This window comes from Prionailurus bengalensis, chromosome F2, assembly GCF_016509475.1.
Source record: "Prionailurus bengalensis isolate Pbe53 chromosome F2, Fcat_Pben_1.1_paternal_pri, whole genome shotgun sequence".
NCBI lineage: Eukaryota > Metazoa > Chordata > Mammalia > Carnivora > Felidae > Prionailurus > Prionailurus bengalensis.
The window spans coordinates 20,170,452-20,191,312 of NC_057353.1; the positions used below are offsets into that span (position 1 = coordinate 20,170,452).

General features: G+C 44.6%; 1 long non-coding RNA gene across 1 annotated transcript; it reads right to left on the minus strand.

The window, feature by feature from the left end:
• Window positions 1-630: 630 nt before the first annotated feature.
• Window positions 631-9,376, minus strand: LOC122496060. The gene is made up of 3 exons (XR_006300663.1): window positions 9,275-9,376; window positions 5,358-5,419; window positions 631-710 (listed from the first exon to the last, which is right to left on the minus strand). It is a non-coding gene; the product is annotated as an uncharacterized LOC122496060 (long non-coding RNA).
• Window positions 9,377-20,861: the final 11,485 nt, after the last annotated feature.

Genomic DNA, 20,861 nt, shown 5'->3' on the forward strand with positions numbered 1-20,861 from the left:
GAATGCTTTGAGGTAACAAGTGCTTTTACATTATATAACATTACAGTGTGCCCTGCATCGCTCACAGTGCAAGCTCAGCCCTTCTGATGGCCTCCAAGGCCCTCCAAGACTGTATGGTCCGCCACCTCACATTCCTCACCCCCACTCCTCTATCCTATTATTCTCCCTGCCTCTGCTCCCACCAGCTCGCCCCCTTGCTGTCCCTCTGTCACAGACACATTGTGCTCTTAAGACTTAGTGTACCTGCTCCTCAGACTGGAAGGCTCCTCCCAAGATACCCACCCATGACTCCCTTACCTTGAGGCCTGCCCTGACCACCTTAGGTCAAATTACCACCTGTCTGTACCCCTAGTCTTCCCGACCTTGCTTAACCTCCAAAGCACTTGCTTTCTGACATAACACATTTCCCTTTTTATGATGTCTATTCTCCAGTGAATGTCTCCCCCACTCCCCACCACTAGAATTTAAGCTTCATGGGCGCAAGGGTTTGGGTTTTGACACTCACATATACCACCCACCCGGAACACATGTGACACAGTGAAGGTTTTCAAAAAACATTTGGTGAAAGAATGAATGAACGAATGAATTAACAAATGTGAGACGACGTACTAATTACGTATTTACAGTCATTAGTCACTCACACTTAGAATTCACATCTGGGCTCTGCCACTCACTAGCTGTGCAACCTTTTTTAACCTTCGTTTCCTCATCTGTGGATGAAAACAAAAATATGACCTCATAAGATGATTGTTTTGATTCTATAAGGCAGTTAATGCACAGTGCTTAGCACCATGCCTGGAGCATACATAGGATATGCTCAGGAAATGTTAGATGCTATTACCTTATGTCATCTATCATCACTATAATCATTGTTTTATTTCATTTCCACAGTGGTCCTAAAAGGCTGATATTATTCCTAATTTCAAGGTATGGAAAGTGAACAAAAAGAGGTTAAATAACTTCTTCACCATCAGACAGGATAAATCTCCCAGCTGGTCTACCGGACACCTCTTTTCATGCGCCTTGGTTCACCTGGCTCATGCCCGACCCTGGAGTCCTTGGCCACCAAACTCACTGTCTCCTTTCACAATTTCCAGGCTCGTTTGAAGCATCAGGCTGCAGGGCTTCCTCAGTGGTTGTCCAAGGGGCCAAGGGGTGCAGAAGTTAACTTCCCATAGGCACAGATTGAGATCCTCTCCATTTCACCTTCTGAGATATTTTCTAAAACATAGTGTTGTTGTATAGCCTTCCTAGAAAAGTGCCTGTGGCTGAGCCTTCATAAGACAGGGATCTAGATACATACCACCTTGCATTTTCTTCCTTTCTCCTTTCTTTTTTAAATTTATTTACTTATTTGAGAGAGAGAGAGAGAGAGAGCACAAGTAGGGGAAAGGCAGAGAGAGGGAGACAGAATCTGAAGCAGAATCTGAAGTTGGACATGTAACCGACTGAGCCACCCAGGCACCCCTAATTGTATATTTTTATCACACACATATATATTTTATTTTCCTGTCCTACCTATTCGAAAAATTTAAACATTGAAATCTGCAGTGGCATTGCCTGTGTAAGAGTCAGAGCTCTCACCACACTTGGGCGAACTGCTTTTTCTCTCTGTGCTTCAAGTTCCTCATCTGGACAACAGGGATGACGATGAACCCACCATCAAGTATTTAGAACAGGACCTGGCATATAAAACATTACCTTTTTCATTTTTTTAAAGATTTCATTTTTAAGTAATTTCTATACCCAGTGTGGGGCTCAAACCCACAACCCTGAGAACCTGAGTCGCATGCTCCACAGACTGAGCCAGCCAGGTGCCCCAAAATACTACTTTTTGACGGGAAAATTTTAGTTAGAGTGTGCAAGTCTTGAAAACTAAACTATAACCCAGGGTGCCTGGGTGGCTCAGTTGGTTAACGTCTGACTCTTAAGGCTGATTGAGCCCCACCTGGTCTCCCCCTCCCCTGTTCGCTCACTCTCTCTCTCAAAATAAATATTCAAAAAATAGAAATAAACATGAACTATTACCTCATTTTCAAAAAGTACTTAAATAGTATCGATCATGCAGTTAGTGGCAAAGACGCTACTATATTTGAACCAGATATCGTTCTGAGTACTTACAAAATATCTGATTCAATCCACACGAAAAGCCTGTGTGACAGGAATTATTATCCTCATTTTACAAAATTGAGCTCAGAGAAGTCTGCTGCCCCAAATCATACAATTAATTGTATCGGTGTCTAATGTCTATGTTTTTAATTATTCTTTTTACTTTTTTTTTTTTAACACTTATTTGTTTTTGAGAGAGGCAGGGAGGGGCAGAGAGAGGGGGACAGAAGATCTGAAGCGGGCTCTGTGATAACAGCACAGAGCCCAGTGAGAGGCTCGGACTCACAAACCATGAGATCGAGACCTGAGGGGAAGTCAAATGCTTAACTGATTGAGCCAGATGCCCCTATGCTTTTAATTATTATACCATCTTCCCATCAGAGAATAGGAGGTAGGGTCCTCGATATGTAAAAATAGGTATATTTTGGCAGTATTGCAGTATTGCAAGGCTAGTACTCTGCTTACAAAATAATGGACTGAGTGGGGGTAGGGAGGGGTGGGAAGTAGAATAGAAATGTAGGCTTTGCTTCCAATATAATGTATGCTGTGTTTAAATTATTTTTATTTGTTTAATTATGTTGAGACAGACTGAGAGAGAGAGCAAGCAGGGGAGGGGCAGAGAGAGGGGAGAAAGAATCCCAGGTAGGCTCCATGCTGTTAGCACAGAGCCCAATGTGGGGCTTGAACCCACAGACTGTGAGATCATGACATGAGCAGAAACCAAGAGTCAGACACTTAACTGACTGAACCACCCAGATACCCCTGTATGTTGTGTTAAAAAATGTCAGGGCAGGTCCCTATCAAAATAACACCAGCATTCTTCACAGAGCTATGACAAATAATCCTAAAATTTGTATGGAACCAGAAAAGACCCCGAATAGCCAAAGCGATCTTGAAAAAGAAAACCAAAGCAGGAGGCATCACAATCCCAGACTTCAAGCTATACTACAAAGCTGTAATCAAGACAGTATGGTACTGGCACAAGAACAGACACTCAGATCAATGGAACAGAATAGAGAACCCAGAAATGGACCCACAAACGAATAGCCAACTAATCTTTGTCAAAGCAGGAAAGAATATCCAATGGAATAAAGACAGTCTCTTCAGCAAGTGGTGCTGGGAAAACTGGACAGCGACATGCAGAATGAACCTGGACCACTTTCTTACACCATACACAAAAATAAACTCAAAATGGATGAAAGACCTCAACGTAAGACAGGAAGCCATCAAAATCCTCGAGGAGAAAGCAGGCAAAAACCTCTTTGATCTTGGCCACAGCAACTTCTTATTCAACATGTCTCCAGAGGCAAGGGAAACAAAAGCAAAAATGAACTAATGGGACCTCATCAAAATAAAAAGCTTCTGCACAGCGAAGGAAACAATCAGCAAAACTAAAAGGCAACCGACAGAATGGAAGAAGATATTTGCAAATGACATATCAGATAAAGGGTTAGTATCCAAAATCTAATAAGAACTTATAAAACTCGACACCCAAAAAACAAATAATCCAGTGAAGAAATGGGCAAAAGACATGAATAGACATTTCTCCAAAGAAGACATCCAGATGGCCAATCAACACATGAAAAAATGCTCACCATCACTCATCATCTGGCAAATACAAATCAAAACCACAATGAGATACCACCTCACACCTGTCAGAATGGCTAACATTAACAACTCAGGCAACAACAGATGTTGGCGAGGATGCGGAGAAAGAGGATCTCTTTTGCATTGTTGGTGGGAATGCAAGCTGGTGCAGCCACTCTGGAAAACAGTATGGAGGTTCCTCAGGAAATTAAAAATAGAACTACCCTACGACCCGGCAACTGCACTACTAGGCATTTATCCAAGGGGTACAGGTGTGCTGTTTCAAAGGGACACATGCACCCCCATGTTTATAGCAGCACTGTCAACAATAGCCAAAGGATGGAAAGAGCCCAAATGTCCATGGATGGATAAATGGGTAAAGAAGATGTGGTATATATAGACAATGTAGTCTTACTCAGCAATCAAAAAGAATAAAATCTTGCCATTTGCAACTACAGGGATGGAACTGGAGGGTATTATGCTAAGTGAAATTAGTCAGTCAGAGAAAGACAAAAATCATATGACTTCACTCATGTGCGGACTTTAAGAGACAAAACAGATGAACACAAGGGAAGGGAAACAAAAATAATATAAAAACAGGGAGGGGACAAAACATAAGCCACTCATAAATATGGAGAACAAACTGAGGGTTACTGGAGGGGTTGGGGGGGGGGGATGGTCTAAATGGGTAAGGGGCCCTAAGGAATCTACTCCTGAAATCACTGTTGTGCTATATGCTAACTAATTTGGATGTAAATTCTAAAAAATAAAAAATTAAATTAAAAAAAAAAAAAAAAGTCAGGGCAGGGGCGCCTGAGTGGCTCGGTTGGCTGAGTGCCTGATTCTTGATTTTGGCTGAGGTCATGACCCCAGGCCTAAGTCCCATGTTGGGCTCCATGTTCAACATGGAGCCTGCTTAAGATTCTCACTCTCTCTCAGTCCTTTCTTTCTCTCTCCCGTCTGCCACTCTCCCCTGTTCATGCATGCACTCTATCTCTCTCTCAAAATATAAATTAAAGTAAGTAAGTGAATGAATGAATGAATCAGTCATTCAGTCAGGGGAGAGTCTCCTGGCTGGCTTAGTTGGAAGTGCATGCCATTCTTGATCTTGGGGTCGTGAGCTCCTGCCCCACGTCAGGTGAAGAGATTACTAAAAAAAAACCTACCAGGGGCACCTGGGTGGCTGAGTCGCTTAAGGATCTGACTTCAGCTCAGGTCCTGGTCTCATGGTTTGTGGGTTTGAGCCCCAGTCATCCAGCTCTGTGCTGACAGCCCGGAGCCTGGAGCCTGCTTCGGATTCCGTGTCTCCCTCCCTCTCTCTCTCTCCGCCCCTCCCCTCTCACGCTCTGTCTGTGTCTCTCTCTCTCAAAAATAAATAAACATTAAAAAAAAAAAACCACGGGACTTAAAAAAAATGTCAGGGCAACCGTAAATAGCAGGGGAAAAGCTTACTATTACTAACTTAACAAGAATCTCATCTAGAAAAATGCCCTAAAACTTCAACAACATTACCTCCTACTAATAAATATAAAACAAAACTGTTGTATTGTTCCTGCTTTGATAATCAAGTAGCCCACATGGAAGACAGGAAATTGCAATTCTTCTGTTTTGAAACTTCAACTACAAGAGCTCGTGAGAGTATTAATAGCTTTTCCACTTACAGGATGCTTTTAGCGACGAGGTCTCGTCCTCTCTTCTTCTACTACTCTGCATGAAGTATAACCTGAAATTAAAGATTTCACAATGAGACACCAACATGGAGCTCTCAGATTATGTTGCTCTCTACCCTACGTGGGTCTTGTCAAATAAACGAAAAACGTGTGTGACCCAATCTGGAAAAATGCGGTTATTCCTCCCTCTCAAGGATATGCAGCCTTCGTCTTATCCAGTGACTCGGTCTTTCACCTAGTTTGGTCTGACACAGAAATTAACTTCATTTTCCAGCTCATCACACTCAGCATATGCTCCAACAAATGGATTCCTGTGTCCGGAGACCAGTAAAATCCCTGTCTCCCTTGGGGATTCTGCTATAGCATTTGTTCTAGGACATTAATGGATGTCCTAACCAGTCCACGTTTTCTGAAGCAATGACAACTCAAGGTCATAGCCTCAAAATGAGGCACGTTCAATATAATGACACATACAGCACACAGACATTCCTGGTGATGTCAATCATGCATATTGCTTCCTTTTTCCAATGTGAAGTGTAGTGGGGGTTCTCATCCTAAGAGGTATTTTAAAAATCACCAAATCAATTTCTAGGAAGGAACCTTTTGCATGAGTTAGAGCAACTGTTGTGTCAGTCCCCAATGTTTGCTCAGAGATGTATACACAACTACAAATGTGTACCATATGATTGACAAAAAGTGGTCAAGACTACACGTTCTCTCAAAATTCGTGCCCCAAGCCAAAAAAAAACAAAAACAAAAACAAAAACCTCCAAACTACTTCAAAAGATAGATAGATTAGCGACTCTGTCTGAAAGTCTTAGATAAGATGTTTTCAATAAATTGCTCAGGAAGACTGAACACTGAATACATTTCAATATAGAGGTTGTGATTTTAAAAAGGAAAAAAGGCGGGGTGGCTCAGGGGTTGAGCATCCGACTTTGGCTCAGGTCACGATCTCACCATTTGTGTGTTGGAGCCCCATGTCAGGCTCTCTGCTGTGAGCACGGACGGAGCCTGGAGCCTGCTTCGGATTCTGTGCCTCCCTCTCTCTCTGCCCCTCCCCAACTTGTGCTCTGTCTCTCAAAAATAAATAAACGTTAAAAAATGTAAAAAAAAAAAAAAAAAAAGAGAGAGAGAGAGAGAGAGAGAGAGAAGAAAAATGTCTAGAACAAAAGGACATGTCCCAAAACAAATGGGAAAGAAAAATAAACTTGGAATTTTAGGGAAATGTCCTGCCAAAAATGCTGCAGGACAAATCACAGAAAGTTATTCAAAGACATATCATAAAACCAGAACACCAAATCTCTCTTGCAGGTGAGTAGATTAGGTAACTCTTTCACAGTGTGAAAACTAGACTAAGAGAAATAGATCAGTTATCAGATCTTCTAATAATACAATGAAAATAAACACCCAGTGACTGAATAGGAGGGAGGTAGATGATTTTACTTTATTTATAGCTTGAACTAATAGATGTGCATAAGATTTTTTACCGTTTACAGACATGCTTCTAATACACTTAACTATTAGTGACCAGATTTTACTTGATGTCCATAGTGCATATTATAAAACCATAAAAACCACCGGAGTGTGGATTTTTCATGCGTAATCTTTTTTTATTAAAAAAATTTTCTTTTAACGTTTATTTATTTTTGAGACAGAGAGAGACAGAGCATGAACGGGGAAGGGGCAGAGAGAGACGGAGACACAGAATGGGAAGCAGGCTCCAGGCTCTGAGCCATCAGCCCAGAGCCCGACACGGGGCTCGAACTCACGGACCATGAGATCGTGACCTGAGCTGAAGTCGGACGCTTAACCGACTGAGCCACCCAGGCGCCCCTTCATGTGTAATCTTTACTTGAGACAACTCAAACCAGGATGGGATTCAAAACTAAAAATAGTAACAAACACATAAAAGTGAGCTTATCAAAATGAGCCCTGCTCAGTCCAGGTAAACTATTCTAGAGTTATGGATGTACACGGGAATTTCTTGTCCTCCTGAAAGACATCAGCCACCAGTGCACTGCCCAGCCTCTGAGACCCCCTCATTGCTCCTTCCCTTGGAGAAAGAAAATTTTTAGTGAATCCAGAACAGAGCTATCTGAACAGAAACAAGAAAAAGACCAACATTATATGAACACAGTTTGGAAAATGATCACAAAAATGGTAGAAATCACCATCAGACTCACTGTTTTCTCTCTCTCATTGAGTGTAATAAAAGACAAGAGCAAAATAATAAAAGACGAAGAAAAAGGAACAGAAGCAATTGAAAAAAATTGTCTACAATGTAGATATTGATAAAAACAATAATATCAGACCGATTTGAAATCAAGGTTGAAAGTCTCAAAGGGGACTAGAAGAATATTTTATATTCATAAAAGATATGATCCACCAAATATATGTAATGGTCAGGAACTTTTGCGCACCTATTAACATATTTAAAATTTATACTGCAAAGCCTGATAGCAGAACAAAAATCTACTGACAAACCCCAAATAAAGCAGGGGATGTTAACCTGTCACTCAAAAATCAACAGATCAAATTTACACAGAAATGTAGATGTAAAGGAATAGATCACACAATTTGATGAACAGGTACAGATTTTCTGCCCAATTAAAAAAAAAAATACACAGCCTTTTCAAATACTCATGGAATGTTTGCAAATATTAGCTATATATTAATTAGGCCAGTAAAAAAGTTCGATGAATTCCTCAAATTAGAAATTATTATTTTTTAATGTTTATTTATTCATTTTGAAAGAGAGTGAAAGGGGGAGAGGGACAGCTGGAGAGGGGCAGAGAGGGAAGGGAGAATCCCAAGCAGGCTCTGTGCTGTCAGCCCAGAGACCTAGGTGGGGCTCGATTTCACAAAACCATGAGATCATGACCTGAGCTGAAATCAAGAGTCCAAAGCTTAACCGGCTGAGCCACCCATGTGCCCCAGGATTTGTTTTCTAATTTTGTGGAAGAAAGGTCCGGACAGGTTTCTCGGAGGAATGAAAATTAAGTTGAGACTTGAGAGCTCTGAAACTTAGCTAGGTGAAACAGTGAGCTAGATGGAGGAAATTATCCACCCGAAGGCCTCCCCACCCCCCACAGGACTCCGAGGACATGCCTGTTAACCATGGTTCACACGATAGTGAGTGTGACAGGCAGCCTCCCGTGTACATGGTTTATACCTAGCTTCAAAAAGTTTACACCTCCTACCAAAAGTAGTAATTACGTGGCTTACATATTAAAAATATATTCAGTATATAAAAATACATATTATACGCATATTCATCTATCAAGGAACCAACCTAAGAAGTGTCAGAGGTAGTCCCTGCATTCAAGAAGTATGCGCAGCAGTGAAGAGTATAGAGTGTCAGACTTAGACCAAGTGAATAACGGAAACACTTCACAAAATGTGAAGTGAGCGGCCTGCACCGAGCTCGCACTTAACCGCTTCACCCCTTCACTCCCTGACGAGCTCTCCAAACGGCTAAGATGAAGACGAGGAAACAGGCGCTTCAGCCTTGCCCAACCGAGAAGCTCTCTCTGAGGCCCCCGGACTCTCCAGCAAAAAGAAAAAGATCACCAGGAGAAACCAGTCGTCCCATCTCAGTGCGCAGGTAGACAGCCCCGAGTTACACCCTTTTGTCAATTGGTCGACCCCTAGCAGCAACCTAGGCGGCTTCCAAAAGTTCGATAAGGGCCAGCCCAGGCTTCAAGCTTAGGGCTTGAGCTGAGACGACCCAGGGTCGGCCTGGACCGAGTGTGGGAGCTCCGGCTCCCGGAAGCCCTGGGCCACGTGGGGAGGAGGGAGCCAGTCCTTGCCTCGGTTCTCTCTGCAGGACGCGCGGTCTGCGGCTGCGCTCCCCGCCCCGTCTCTAGCCCGAGGCCAGCCTTGGTGGCTTCTGGGTTCCCACTCACCAGAGTGTGAGGGCTCAGGCAGCCGCGGGTGGAGGGGAGGAGGAGGTCTGAAGGTGTGGGGTTAGGGAGGGAGAGGGAGGAAGGGGGGGACTGCGGGATCCCCAAGGCCAGCAGCTCAAAGGACGGCCATCAGTCGTCACGGCCATTGTCACGACCACCCCCTGCCAAGCGTACGCGTGGACATGGGGCGGGGTCCGGCCCTGGATGTCACCTGGGAAGGACATCCATCCACAAACTGGATCTGGACTGCCTATGCCTCTTCCCCTCCACCTCCCCTCCTCCCTCTCCGTTCCTCCTCCGGTTACTGAGCTTCTAGGCTGGGTCAGTCCTCCCTACCTGGGAAACCTCTTGCTGTTCGGGCGAAGTCAGAGCCCTGCTTCATTTAGGAAAGCTCTGAATAATAATTATGGGGGGGGGGCGCGGAGAAGGGAGACAGCCATAGGGTAAATCAAGGAAGTAATAACAATAGCCACTGTTGAAGCCTCCGCCACTGTGCCGTAGTCGCTGTGCTCTGTCGGAGCACTTGGGCCCATCTCAATCTTTCCATTCCTTTTCTGCGTTTGGTCCCATTAGCTTGCGTCTAGAAATCGATTCGAATGAAAAACAATCCGGGACGTAGGCAAATATTTATTTGCACAGATGTGTAGCACAGCTCTTTGTAATACTGAAAACTTAGGCCAACAGTACGCCAGTGATTCTAAATCATGGTACCTCCTTTTAGTGGGATTTAACAACAAACAAAATGTTCCCTATATAGTAGGGGGCAGTTTACAAAACAGTTTCTGCTTAATAAAGAAAACATATAGACATAATTTAAATGGACAGAGACTGGAAAATAGTTATCTCTAAGTGGCTGAATGATGAGCGTCAATTTTCCGTAAGGATAAGAGAAAAAAGTTATAATGTTAAATTATAAGTTAAATAATATAAGTTAAAAGTTATAAGTTAAAATGCTCAATTCTGCCCCTCTCGGAATTGTCTCTCCCTCTCGCCACCTCAGGGCTGTCATTCTGGGAGAAGCGGCAAGGGGCTGCAGGAAGGGCGCTTGTATCCCCTCCGCGTCCCCCCACCTCCCCTCCCCGACCCCGCCACGTGCGGGGATCCGCTCTTGCGAGGGCCCTTGCATCCCCTCCGCGTCCCCCCACCTCCACTCCCCGACCCCGCCACGTGCGCGAACCCGCGCTTCCGAGGGCTCTTGCATCCCCTCCGCGTCTCCCCCTCCCCTCTCCTCTCTCTGACCCCGCCACTTGCGGGGACCCGCGCTTCCGAGGGCGCTTGCATCCCTTCCGCGCCCCTCCCGCCCCGTTCCTCCCCCGCCCCGCCACGTGCGGGGAGCCCGCGATTCTCTGGGCCGGGAGAGGTCAGCTCGTGGAGGCTGGCGGGACCCCGGCCTTCTGCTGGGGGGTGGGGGCGCAGTCCGGGGTCGTGGCGTCTGCACCCATCTCGCCCTGAGTGTTGATTTCGGGAATCGATCGGAAATTACAAGGCCAATTAAATGCCCTCCTATTTAGAGCTCTGGTTAGGCCTGAGAGGCTTCAAACAGCGCCTCAGTCCCTTGGAGGTCTCCGCAGCGGTGACCTCACCCCGAAATCGGCCCTAGGAGATCACTGTCGGAGGGAGGGGGCTGCGCCCAGCCTCCCCGGGTAGCCCCGCCTCCCCCTCCTCCGGCTGGCTGGCGGCGGAAGAAGGTCTTAGCTGCTCAGAGCACGCGCCAGATCTATGCTCACTTGAGACCAAACCGCAGGGAGTGGGGGTGGAATCCCGGGCGGTCGCTGGGCCCGCGGGGACGCAGCCGGGAAAGGATGTCCTGGCCATCTGCTGGCCCCGAGGCATCTGCTGGCGGGTCCCCAGGAACGGTGATCGTATTCCTCAGAATCTGTTGCCCAGACCGTCCCCCAGCATACTCGACGCCTACTTCAGTTGCCCGGTTAGAGGCTGCTAGCTGTTTCTACAGTTTTTCAATCCAAATGCTTATTAGTTTTGCACCCCAACGGAGCCTTTCCAAATGGGGCCAAAAAACAGGAAGGTCTGACAATGGCAAATGTTAACCGAAACTGTGTTTACCTTGCATATTTGCTTGTTCGCAGAAGCCTTAGCGATAATAATGGTGTCCAAACTCCTCATTGGACAGATGAGTTAACTGAAGCCAATGGAGTAACAGGCCAGTCCCTGGGTAGCATGATACCTTCATTGCATAGAGGCAGTCTGGAAAGAATTCAGGTAAGACCTGGGAAAGCTTGTTAGGAGGGTTTCCTATCTAATTTTCCTCTGCCTGGATACGAATGCCTGGAAAGTTGTAGTTTTTATCTGTTTTAAATGAAAAACTATACCAATCTCTGTTATAGATATATACCTGTTAATGAGAGTTTGGATTCTCTTTGGCTTAGTATTATGTGAGCTTTCCCCAATGTCATGCTGGTGTTAAGAAAGAATGTCAAAATATTCTTTGAAAATCTTCAGTAGCCACCCAATACTGCACTGTATCACTGGGCTACAAGCCCTGTTGCTGAACGTTTCTGTTGTTAATCAGTTTTCATTATTAAAAACAGTTCAGGTAAGAACATGCTTGATTACAAATCCCTACACTTCTGACTCTGTAGAATGGATTCCTTGAACTGGAGTTACCAGGTTACAGACTACAGACTTTTTAAAGATTTGGCTGCACGGTGCCTAATTGCTTTCTTCTTTCTTTCCTTCTTTGAGACAGAGAAGGCAAGCAGGGGAAAGGGACAGAGGGAGAATCTTAAGCAGGCTCCACGCTGAGCATGGAGCTTGATCCCACAACCCTGGGATCATGACCTCAGCTGAAATCAAGAGTCAGATGCTCAACCAACTGGAGCCATCCAGGCGCCCCAGCCTAATTGCTTTCTAAAAAGCTTGTGCCAGTTTTATACTGTTCCTAGCAGAATAAGTGTGCCCACTTGCTTTGATTACTGGTAACCTTGAGAATTTGTTGAGTGCATGAAAGTAACAGGGTCTAGAAGCAGCTAGGTGGTGGCCATAGGGGATCTTCCAGAGGCATCACAGGGTAGTGTACCTTCTGTACTGCACCTTGAACCCACTGTGCTTGGCATCTCTAGCACCCAGCACCTTGCATGTTGTTGGCTGAGTAGATGCATTCCCACCTTGCCTCCCACCTCTCACCCCTGATCTCACAGGTCATACCTGGTGGATCTCTGGGCTGTCATCTGTGTCTGCTAGGACAAGGCATAATAAACTCATCACTGTGCTGTCTTCTCCTTCCTTGTCTTCATACATGCTATGCTTTCCTATTTGTTCTTTTGCTTTGCATCCTCTCTGGGCTGTCAGATATTGTGGGTCACTGCTGTCCCTCTTACATGGGGACATTTGGGTTCCACAGTGATGACAATAAAGGGAAGGCCAGATCTTGTCTGTCTTTCATACACTTGTCCATTCATTTATTCATTCCACAAATACTTATTGAGCCAGTTATTATATATAGGGCACTATGCTTGCTGGAAACATAGAAGGAAATAATACCAACATCAATATCTAACATTTATTGAACATGTACTAAATGCCATGCACTGTGTTAGGTACATGATTTCACTTAATCCTTATCATAGCCCCATTAGGTAAGTACTATTATTTTCCCCATTTTACAGATAAGGGAACTGATGCCTACAGAAGTTAAAGGTCACACAACTGGTTAAATGCTGGAGCCTAGATCCAAATCCAAGCAGTCAGCACTTAAAGCTGGATTCCAGAAGAATGGGGAATGTCTCAGGCAGAAAGGATATAATTAGTAAAGGCCCTGGGGCAGAGAATAGTTTGGTTCATTAAAAAACGGTCAGGGGGTACCTGGGTGGCTCAGTCGGGTGAGTGCCGGAGTCTTGATTTCGGCTCAGGTCATGATCTCACGGTTGGTGAGAAAGAGCCCCAGGTGGCACTGAGCCTGCTTAGGATTCCCTCTCTCCCTCTTTCTCTCTGCTCCTCCTCGGCTCATGCTCTCTCTGTCTCTCTCAAAATAAATAAATAAACTTAAAAAAATAATGCCTTTGGCCGGGGAGCAGACGGTCTGAGGAGCAGCAAGAATAGATGCGATAGCTATCCCATCAGTCCAGGTTGAGATGATGGACCTTTGGTTTGGAAACAAACTGGATGAACCGGATGTGAGGTGTGACAACCAGGTTCCTAAGTTGGTAGGTGGTAGGACCATTCCTAAGATCCTAGATATCTGGTGGGCGGTCGGGTTTGTAGGAAAGATCTTAAGTTTGGTTTCGGGGATGTCGAAATCAGTTGCTACCAAGACATGCACAGAGATTCCAAGTAAGAGCTCCGATCAGAATGTAGGAATTATCAGGGTAGGGAGGACCAGTGGAGCCGGCTGGAGCAAGGTAGTGACAGAGTGTGAGGTGAGAAGAGAATTCAGGGTGCCAGGATTTACAGGTGACGTTCAGGAAATGACCCTGGAAAGGTTTCCAGAGGAAACAGGAGCAGCCAGAACATTGGGAGGATGGATGTGTTTCAGATGCAGACCCACACCCTCCGACACCAGGTGGAGACTAGAATACGCATGGGGTTGGTTGAAGTCGGGACTGGAAGTACTTTTACCCCTTTCTTGGCTCTCACCCACTGGGGCTGCCGAGCAGTCCTCTTTCTGCCGCCATGTGTTTCAGCAGGACAGGATTTTGACGTGACTTTGAGGGCCTTTCTTTGTAGTTTCTTGCGGATTTTTACATTTATATGTCACCTAACAGCAACAGGAAAAGGGGGGTAATTTAATGAAAGAACATTTCTATTTCACTGTATACACTTTCATTACTCATATTTCCATTATGTGCACTGTTAGCCATTAATAAATAAATACGACTGAATGTTTAAAAATATCTTTAGGGGGCACTTGGGTGGCTCGATTGGTTAAGTGTCTGACTTTGGCTCTGGTCATGCTCTCATGGTTCATGAGTTCGAACCCCGCGTTGGGCTCCATGCTAACAGGGCAGAGCCTGCTTGGGATTCTCTCTTTCCTCTCTCTCTGCCCCTCCCCCACTCATGCTTCCTCTCTCTCTCTCTCAAAATAAATACATAAACAAAAAGAAATACATACAAATATCTGTAGAACTGCACTAACAGAAATAGTGAATCAAATTCTTAACCTTAATCTTTAGAAAACACCAGTGTAGGGGCGCCTGGGTGGCGCAGTCGGTTAAGCGTCCGACTTCAGCCAGGTCACGATCTCGTGGTCCGTGAGTTCGAGCCCCACGTCAGGCTCTGGGCTGATGGCTCGGAGCCTGGAGCCTGTTTCCAATTCTGTGTCTCCCTCTCTCTCTGCCCCTCCCCCGTTCATGCTCTGTCTCTCTCTGTCCCAAAAATAAATAAACATTGAAAAAAAAATTAAAAAAAAAAAAAAAGAAAACACCAGTGTACAAGTTCCAATTCTTTTCCTATATCTGTCAATGACTAGTCTCATTTAGGTACTATTTTCTGCTCAACAAAACTGATTCCGTACACAACCGCTGAGTCCCTGCCATACAAGACACACTATTGCTGAGATGCTCCAGATTAGGGGTTCAGTAACTATTTCATGAACACCGGACAAGGAGGGAGGGAGGGAAGAAGAGAAAAGAAGAAGGGGAAGATGATTCTTGCCAGAAAAGAGCCTACAATTTGGTGGTAAAGATTTTCTTCAAATAACTAGGGGATATTTGGTTGAATTATGGCAATATGCTTATTTCGTATGAAATTGGTTGAAGATGAGTTTTTGTGAGCTCTGGATCAAATAGGCATGTGATTATAAAATGCCTTACAGGAGATGAATAGTTTTACACAGGTATAAAGACCGGTGGATTTGGGTTTGCGATGAAAAAAACAACTCACCCTGTGTGATGGCAATATGCAGTGTGCCCTGCATGAGAGCCAATCCCAGCATATTTGCTTTTTAGCAGTTTATCAAGCAATCATTAAGTGAGTTAACTCCACATCCAGGGAATGCTGATGGCAGCATTAGCCATAAATAAATAAGCTAATATGTACAATAGCTAAATGAATAGACTTTTCCGTGGTGTTTTATGGCCTGAAAAGAACGCAGCTTTTCATTAAAGGAATCATTTGAAAATGTGGAAACTGATACGCCGCAGTTCAGTGCTCTCTGCCCATTGATAATGGGCTCTGTATTAGTTGTGGGGGTGGGAGACTGATGTCCATTTACTTTAGCAAAGATTGTTATTGAATGAAACCTTTAATGGGGGCGTTTATGATCCCACTCAGCTAAGAGCTCAGGGCTGCCTTAGAATAGTTTTTCCCTCCACCGTGACAGCTCTTAGACAATCAATACAGGTAATATGTCAGCTGGTGGTCAGCAGCCCTGTAAGTAGAAAGGTAGAGCTGAAATGGAAACTGACAGGTAGCCACTTAGAGAGGGGGTACAGGGTAAACACTCTGAAAGTGAAGCTTCTCTCGGGAGTGAGGGAGTGTCCAGCCCTCACATTACAGTTAGTGCTGGGATCCGATAGGAAGAGATTAGGAACAAAGACAAGATAACAGGGGAAAAGCCATTCAGACCTTAGGAAAGGACTTCCATCTGGGTGGTACTTCTGGAACCCCAGAATTTATATGGTTTGTCCATTTGTAGTATCTGTCATTGTCTCCCCCCCTTTTTTTAAATTAAAAAAATTTTTAAAGATTTTATTTTAGGGGCGCCTGGGTGGCGCAGTCGGTTAAGCCTCCGACTTCAGCCAGGTCACGATCTCGCGGTCCGTGAGTTCGAGCCCCGCGTCGGGCTCTGGGCTGATGGCTCAGAGCCTGGAGCCTGTTTCCGATTCTGTGTCTCCCTCTCTCTGCCCCTCGCCCGTTCATGCTCTGTCTCTCTCTGTCCCAAAAATAAATAAACGTTGAAAAAAAATTTTTAAAAAAAGATTTTATTTTATTTTTTAATTAAATAATTTTTTTTTTTTAATTTGAGAGAGAGAGAGCAAGAGAGAGTGAGCGGGGGATAGGAGCAGAGGGAGAGAGAGAACCTCAAGTAGGCTCTACAGTCAGAGAGGAGCTCCATCTTATGAATCATGACCTGAGCTGAAATCAAATCGAGTCAAGACGCTTAACCGACTGAGCCTAAAAATTTTATTTTTAAAGTAATCTCTATACCAAACATGGGGCTTGCACTCACAAACCTGAGATCAGGAGTTGCATGCACTCCCTTTTTAAAAGAATTTTTTTTTTTGATGTTTATTTATTTTTGAGACAGGGAGAGACAGAGCATGAATGGGGGAGGGGCACAAAGAGAAGGAGACAGAATCCGAAGCATGCTCATCAGCCCAGAGCCCGACGTGGGGCTCAAAGTCACAGACCGCGAGATGGTGACCTGAGTTGAAGTTGGACGCTTAACCGACTGAGCCACTTAAGCCAGGCGCCCCTTAAAAGAATTTTTAACAACTGTGCTTAGATAGGAGCACCTGGCTGGCTCAGTCAGTAGAGCATGCGACTCTTGATCTCGGGGGGTCATAAGTTCAAGACCCACATTGGGTGTAGAGTTACTTAAAAATAAAATCTTTATGGGGCGCCTGGGTGGCTCAGTCAGTTAAGCATCTGACTTCAGCTCAGGTCACAATCTCACAGTCTGTGAGTTCAAACCCAGCATCAGGCTCTGGGCTGATGGCTCAGAGCCTGGAGCCTGCTTCCAATTCTGTGTCTCCCTCTCTCTCTGTCCCTCCCCCATTCATGCTCTGTCTCTATCTCAAAAACAAATAAACGTTAAAAAAAATTTTTTTTTAATAAAATCTTTAAAAAATTGTGGCAAAATACACATCACAAGTTACCAGCTTAACCATTTTTTTTTTAAAGTTTATTTTGAGAGAGAAAGTGCACACGTGGGGGGGGGGGGGCGGTGCAGAGAGGGAGAGAGAGAGAATCCCAAGCAGGCTCTGCACTGTCAGCATGAGCTCAACTTGGGGCTCGATCTCATGAACTGTGAGATCCTGACCTGAGCCAAAATCAACGTTTTATTTATTTTTGGGACAGAGAGAGACAGAGCATGAACGGGGGAGGGGCAGAGAGAGAGGGAGACACAGAATCGGAAACAGGACCTGAGCCAAAATCAAGAGTCAGACACTGTAACCAGCTGTTACAGGTACCCCCTATATCACATTTTTTAATCCATTCATTTGTCCATGGACGTTTGGGTTGCTTCTACCTTTTGGCTGTTTTGTGGTCTCATGTTTTGATTCCAAATTCACTTACTCGTCTTCTTTCCTAAAGGGCAATTTTAAAAGCCCCTGGACCCAGAAAACCTTCCTGAGATACTTAGAAAAAATAATACTTGGTTTGGAGCACCCCAAGCCTTCTGCCCTCTCCACCCTTGCCCCTCAGCATTTCTCATTCAAAGTATATACCACAACAGTGGCAAAAATGCTACCTTTTAAAGATGACTGACATTTCCCAAACTTCTGATAGGAACCACCTGGGTGTTCCTTAAAACTTCAGATTCTTAGACGCTCACCTCACCCAGGACGGGGAGTCAGTGGTTTGGAGGAGGGTCCAAGGGACCTGAGGTTTAATAGGCATTCCAGGTGATTCTTATCTTTCGGCAAGTCTGAGAAACTCGGGCTTTAGCTTGATAGAGACCCCTTCACTCCCAACAAGCTCCTTCTATTTGGGAGTTAAAAACATCACAAACCTGATAAATGAATGGCTGGTTGTATTTCTTTCAAAACATGGATTCTTGGTTTTGGAGTTTGTTATCTATTATTAGAAAGTTAGGGGCCAGGCACTATCACAGGATGAATGAGTGAACATCTGTAACCACGAACCCACCCCTCTCATTTTGCATTTGAAATCAGTCTTTAAGTCCCAGCTGATAGACACACTGATGACTGACCTTGATTGTGGGATTACCTTTGTCAGAATTCCCCTATTCTGCATGGAAGTATTTCTTTTCTTTTTTTTTTTTTTTTTAATGTTTATTTATTTTTGAGACAGAGACAGAGCATGTATGGGGGAGGGTCAGAGAGAGGGAGACACAGAATCGGAAGCAGGCTCCAGGCTCCGAGCTGTCAGCACAGACCGCGAGATCATGACCTGAGCCGAAGTCGGACGCTTAACTGACTGAGCCACCCAGGCGCCCCTGCACTGAGGTATTTCTGTAATATCATTTACACATAGACCTCCATTTTTTAGTATTTCTTGACATTTCGTATTTGTTATTCAAGTAATACAGATTATATACACCCATTTCTTCATATGTATTTTCCTTCCCTCTCAAATCCTGCCACTCCTTGAAAAATAAAATGTATGTAGATGCCCTGGTAACTAGTGAAGGAGGAAGGACCTTTCTAATTTGTATCCGTTCCTGGCAGCCACGCTTAAGGGTCTTCTGCCTCCAAACTCCCCTGGGCCCCCAAGCTCCCAGAGTTGAGGATAGCCCAAAGGGGCTTTGGTTTTTGTATTTGATTACTATCTTCAGCACTGGCCTTTCCAGTCCCTTCAACCCTCCCATTTGGCAAATGGAAAAGACTAGAATCCCATTTCACTGCCTGCTCTTGACTGCCCAGCCCTAGGCTCCTAATCACCTGGGAAGATTTCAGGCCCACCTATTATGGGAAGAGACCTGCCTTGGGCTTGCCCAGGGGCACATTTGTGGCTGAAGGGGTTTGGTATTTAAGAATGGGAAACCGAGATAGCAGCTTTCCTCTGAGGGAGAACCTTTAGAAACGAGACACACTGCCCAGTTTTAGGGGAACAGTTTCAAAATCATATTGAAGAATTTATTTATTTTAAAAATTTTCTTTAATGTTTATTTATTTTTGAGAGAGGGAGAGACAGAGCATAAACAGGGGAGGGTCAGAGAGAGGGAGACACAGAATCTGAAACAGGCTCTAGGCTCTGAGCTGTCAGCACAGAGCCCGACGCGGGGCTCGAACTCACGGACCGCGAGATCATGACCTGAGCCGAAGTCGGCCGCTCAACTGACTGAGCCACCCAGGCGCCCCTCATATTGAAGAATTTAGCTCCAGCACCTTTAAATCCGATAACCCACAAGAGTGGAATTCACCAAGAGGAAGGACTCCTACTCACCTTCCCCGGTTCAGGTACTCACAGTGTTGCAACAACCAGAGGCTGAGAAAACTTTTGCAAAGGAAACATCTGCTATTGTCAAAAACAAGCTCCAAGTGATGTGGGGGGGACTGTGTGTGCCTTCTGAGTTGTCTGCAGCGTCTAACTGGTTACGAATGAGGAAAGGTCACGTATTTGGTTCTAAAAGCTTACCTATTATTTTTCTTAGCATTTTAAAAAATAATTGATACAGATGTATGTCAAGTAGAACATACTGTGGAAGCAAGTGGAAGAGCACTAGCATTTTTAAACAGTTTGTAAAAGTCAAGGATGGCATTTCAATGCCTTTGATATATTTTCTTGACAGCAAACTGCTTTCAACTAAAGGTACCATGTTAGAAAGAAATCCAAATCCAATTTCACAAACATATAGATAGAATTTACTTGTTAACACACACACACACACACACACACACACACACACACACACAATTTACCCCACTTTTTATTTATTTATTTATTTTTATTTTTGGGACAGAGAGAGACAGAGCATGAACGGGGGAGGGGCAGAGAGAGAGGGAGACACAGAATCGGAAACAGGCTCCAGGCTCCGAGCCATCAGCCCAGAGCCCGACGCGGGGCTCGTACTCACGGACCGCGAGATCGTGACCTGGCTGAAGTCGGACGCTTAACCGACTGCGCCACCCAGGCGCCCCTTACCCCACTTTTTAATATAGGAGATCACAAAAATCTCGAGATAACTTAAGATGAAAAAGTGACCGTGAAAGCATATTTTACTCTGAGAACAGATGCAAAAATAAAACCACAATCTTCTCCCTGAACGTTCTCTACCTTAGCGGCAATAAGTGCTAAATATCTCATTTCAAAATGCCATATTTTACCTGTCACTTTAAGTCAACAAAGCAATAAAGTAAAAATTCTTTGCAACAATAAATGAGTTTCATGCACTTGTTATTTCTTGTATAACCTCTTACAATAATACAGAAAACTATTGTTTTCTGTGAGATTCCCATACTCTATGAAGAGATTATTAAGGAGGGAGAAGTTTACCTCTATTTTATATTATTAACACTATTCTTCCTTAAAAATTCTGGTCATTCTATTTTGTTGGAGGTCAATCAATGAAAAAGCTCTGTGAAATGATGTTCTAGTTAAATGTTTCTTTTCTTGGGGAGCTTGGGTGGCTCAGTCAGGGAAGAGTCAGACTCTTGGTTTCAGGTCATGGTTTGTGAGTTTGAGCTCTGCACCGGGCTCTGAGCTGACAACCAGGAGCATGTTTGGGACTCTCTCCCTCACTCTCTGCCCCTCCATCTCAAATGTAAATAAAAATAAAATAAAATTTGAAAAAAGTTTTTCTTTTTTTAAAACGATTTTATTGAGAAAAAGAGTGCGAGTGCGTGCATGCACGAATGGGGACAGGTGTAGAGGAAGGGAGAGAATTTCAAGCAGGCTGCATGCTCAGCACAGAGCCCAACACGAGGAGCTTTGATCTCACAACCCTGGGATCATGACCTGAGCCAAAATCGAGAGTCAGATGCTCAACTGACTGAGCCACCCA